Source organism: Schistocerca piceifrons, chromosome 10 (assembly GCF_021461385.2).
Source record: "Schistocerca piceifrons isolate TAMUIC-IGC-003096 chromosome 10, iqSchPice1.1, whole genome shotgun sequence".
Lineage (NCBI taxonomy): Eukaryota > Metazoa > Arthropoda > Insecta > Orthoptera > Acrididae > Schistocerca > Schistocerca piceifrons.
The window spans coordinates 138,353,132-138,357,619 of NC_060147.1; positions in this window are offsets into that span (position 1 = coordinate 138,353,132).

Here is a 4,488-nt window from a genome sequence, read left to right on the forward strand (position 1 = left end):
TAAAGTGACAGCTGTAACACCCACAGCGGAACTGGAGATTGAGTTTAAGAATGATTCGCAAGTGTTGAGAGAAGATCAGATGTCGGATAAAACGTCCGTCATCGAGCGAGGGGATGCAGAGAGGGATGAGGTCTGGTTAAGGCAGTTCGGTCGCTTATATGACGAACTAAGAGATTATAGGGGCTTGTATGAGAGAAGTGTTTAAGGGGAGCGCGTGCAGGATTTTCCGCGTCTCGTCCCGCAGGAAGATAGTGTTTGTGAAATGACAGAAAGTTCTGGCCCTAACCGACACACTTTACCAGAAATAGTTGATGTTAATGGGGAACACGAGCAAGATTCGTCGTGTTTCATACCGCAAGAGTTGGGTGTTGAAGTAGTAACGGAAAGTTCTGGCCCTGACCGGCAGACTTTACCGAAAGTTATAGTGTTAGAAGTGGCCGACCCATCCGACGCAAAACTCCGGTTTAAACATTGCGAAAGTATTGAGGAGAAAGATTACGAGAATTTTAGTGATAGCCGGACACGATTGGTAGAAAAGCACGTAGATTACAGCGTGTATGAGGTTAGAGCTGGCGTTATACGGTCAGACTGTAGCAGTGTGGGTTGCGCAGATCCAGAGGAAGTAATTGCAGATACTACTGGGCGCGTTCCTCAAGGTAGATTGGCAGATGAGATCAATCTGACCAAAGAGGCATCAACGAAGGTGACAATTAGTGAATCGATAGCAAAGCAACACTCACTAGTTGACGAGTTACAGGAAAAGGTTTCGGTATTGGAGGCGAAACTACAGACTAAGCCTCAGGACAAACGTGTTGAAATTACAACTGTATGTGAACAGAGGCTGAAACTGCCGCCAGATAAGCCGGATTTACGATCAAAGCCGGATGGTTTTTTCTGGAATGACCTGGATATAGACGAGGATTTATTGTGGGAAAATAAAGAAACAGGCGAGGATAAGTATAGACAGATAGTAGTGTCTGTTAATATGCACGGCCTACAACTAAACGTGTTGATTGGCACCGGTGCAGAATTGAGTGCTGTATCTGGAAAAATATTTCAGTTACTGAAAGACAGACCTGGCATCGTAGTTATGCCAGTAACAGGAGTGAAAATTATCGGTGCTACTGGGAAGGCCAGTAAACGGTGCTACTGGGAAGGCCAGTAAACCAGTCACAAAACAGATTTTTGTCCACTTCGGGATATGTGGGGCACGATTTGAACAAGAGTTTGTCGTCGTGCCAGACTTAACTACAAAAGTAATTATCGGGTTAGATTGGCTTTTAAAGTAGCGTGCAGTGATTAATTGCGAAAGTAAAACTTTGACATGTACATCACAAGATAAAACAACAGTAGTTAATAATATTCTTCTCGGGTATGCAGCCGGATCACAGCGTCTTCATGACACAATATTTCCGCGGTCCATCTGGCCGCCATCTTCAGGTGCACGAACTCGCCGAACTGACTTCGTAGCGCAAGCAGCGGCCCCTATATAGGCCAGCAGAAGACCCAAAACGCGTGCGCGAGAAGGTGCCGTGACTGCCCTCTAGCGCAGTAAACATACCGCGCCGCCAGCGGTGGAAATAGGCGAAATCGAGATATCGCTGTCAAAAATAAAAAAAAATTTTATTCCGACGATCGAAACACAGACCGTTGTTTTTTGATGTCAGATAACACCGGGTCTCAAGTCTTACTTAAAAGATAGCCCTTGTGTCTATTAAGAAGACTGTCAGATAAACGAATCTCTATGGATTCTTTTAAAACACAGTCCCAATAGCGAGATGCAGGGGTAACCCTTTGTGTCTTGTCATAGAGCATTCTGTGTCCTTCGGTGAGACAGTGCTCCGTCACTGCTCAGGTTGAAGCAGCCGTGTGTGTCGCTGATGCTCAACACAACGGTCCTGAATGGTCCGGATTGTCTGCCCAATATAAGCCTTCCCACAGTGGCAAGGGATCTTGTACACACCGGGCTCCCTCAAACCCAAGTCATCCTTTACAGAGCCAAGGAGCGCTCTAATCTTGGCTGGCGGACGAAAAATACTTTTGATATGGTATCTTTTCAGAATTCTTCCTATCTTCGAGGAAATGCTCCCAGCAAAAGGCAGAAAGGCCACCGATTTGCAGGTATCTTCTGGTGGTTCAGGCGAAGGTCCATACTGGAAAGCACGACGGATCTGTTTATCTGTATAGCCATTCTGCTTGAACACAACCTTAAGATGGTCCAATTCTTGTGTCAAGCTTTCTCCATCTGAAATGGCATAAGCTCTTCTCGCCAACGTCCGCAGGACCCCCGATAGATGACAGCTAGAAGCATGCAGGTAACGGTCCGTGTGCGTGGGCTTTCGATAAACACTGTGTCCCAGTGTCCCATCATCCTTTCTGTACACCAGAACATCCAGAAACGGAAGATTCCCATCACTTTCCACCTCCATGGTAAACTTGATGCTAGGATGCAGGGAATTAAAATGATCTAGGAGGCGGTCAAGAGCTTCTCTCCCATGGGGCCACACCATAAACGTATCGTCAACGTACCTCCAAAAACAAGTTGGTTTTAAGGACGCCGTCTTCAGCGCCATATCCTCAAAATCTTCCATAAGAAGATTGGCGACTATTGGGGACAATGGGCTCCCCATAGCCACTCCGTCAGTCTGTTCAAAATATTTGTCATTAAATAAAAAAAAAAGTACGTCGACGTCAGCACGTGGCGACAAAGCCTGGTTGTTTCCTCATCCAGTTTCTCACCAATTAGTTGCAAGGATTCTTCCAGAGGAACCCGGGTAGATGGTGCGTCAGACGTAACACACGAACAGAGACGAGGCCTGCGCGAGCTAGGCCGACCTTGCCGTACCTATTGCCACCGCAACCATAGGGCGTGGGGCAAATATGTAGCAGAATTTAAGAGAATTGTGAACACCTTGAGACATGAATCTACGGTATTTTCACGAGAGGAAATCCTGTTAGATGACAGAAGTAAAAGTCTAGTGGAAGAGATAATCAAATACCCTCCACGGATTGACATTAGTATTGGTGTGAAAAAAGATCGTTTGCGAGAAATAATGAAGCTCAAAGCCGATGCTCGCATACGTCGTCATGACGCTAAAGCGCGTTTTGCTAAGTTTGCAATCGGAGACTTAGTACTTGTAAAAGCTCATGAGAAATCGAGCGAGATAGACAATGAAATTTCTAAATTTAAGTTTGTTTATAATGAACCATTTAAAGTCATTGGTATACCACACACAAATGCTTATTGCTTAGAGTATCCAAGCTCTGAAAAACTATTAGGTATACGGAACATTATAGACTTGAAATTGTACCAACCTAAGATTGATGAATACTACAGAATGGGTAATTTGTACAGTATGTAAATATAGAGTGTAATATTTACGATTTGCTAGATTGCCATGCTTTTGCCTGACGAAGAGGTCATTAAAGAAGTTGTAATTAATAAGTAATTAATTTTGATTAAATGATTAAGAGTAACTGATTCTTTATCAATTGAAAAATCCAAGCTGCTATTTAAAGTTTTCAGCTGAGTCACAGTAGATTAAGGAATGTAAATATGATTTTGTAACTAGCTGTTAAGATTTCATAAATATGTGATTTACTAGTCATTGCCGATGTACTTAGACGCTGTTTTAAGTTTCAGGCTAGTACATGCGTATGACGGACAGTCTTGAGTTATCCACTGTGATAATGTTAATAGACTCCTTGAGTTTTTCCTAAAGAATTCAGTGAAACGGACGTTCTGGAAGTGCTGTTCCAAGGGCGAGTGAGACCAAGCGTGCCGCACAGGCGGGCGCAACAATACTGGCGAGGCGGAGCCGCTGTCGGCTCTTGTGCCGCTGTCGGCTCTTGTGCCGCTGTCGGCATTCTTTGTACTTGCGGGTACGGAAGGCGGAGTTGTTTTTCTTCCCGGACAGCTGATGTGAAAGAATTCTGCTGTCAATATTTATGTTTTTGTCAATCTGCTGTATATTATTTTCTTGTTTAGCGTTAAGTGGACTCTCATGGCGAGAGTATTAATTATGAAAAGGTTATATAAAATGTGTATTCTATGTAATTAATTATTAATTTGCATATTTTGATATACCTGTTTTTTTATGACCATGTACTCTGATTAATTTTGTAAATAGTATTCCATTTCTTGATACTGTTAGGAATTTTGATTTTTTGGATAGCTAAACCATTTTCTATGTTTTCTACGAATTTTGATATGTTGTCAACCTGTTTTCTTTTGTGTAAGATGACAGAGTGGAATAAGATTACGAGTGTCTCCACTCAATTATTATGGTCTAAAAATTGGTTTATGGTTAATTAGACGAATGCTAAATTTTGTTGATGTTTTGATCATATGCATTTCCGCTGTTTTTTTTTTTTTTGGGACATTTTCTGAGTCTGTTTAGGTTACACGAACATCCTCAGACAATGTGGGGCACGTGTAACGCCGGAAATGCATATCCTCCTATTTCCATCTATTGTACTATAAATTTT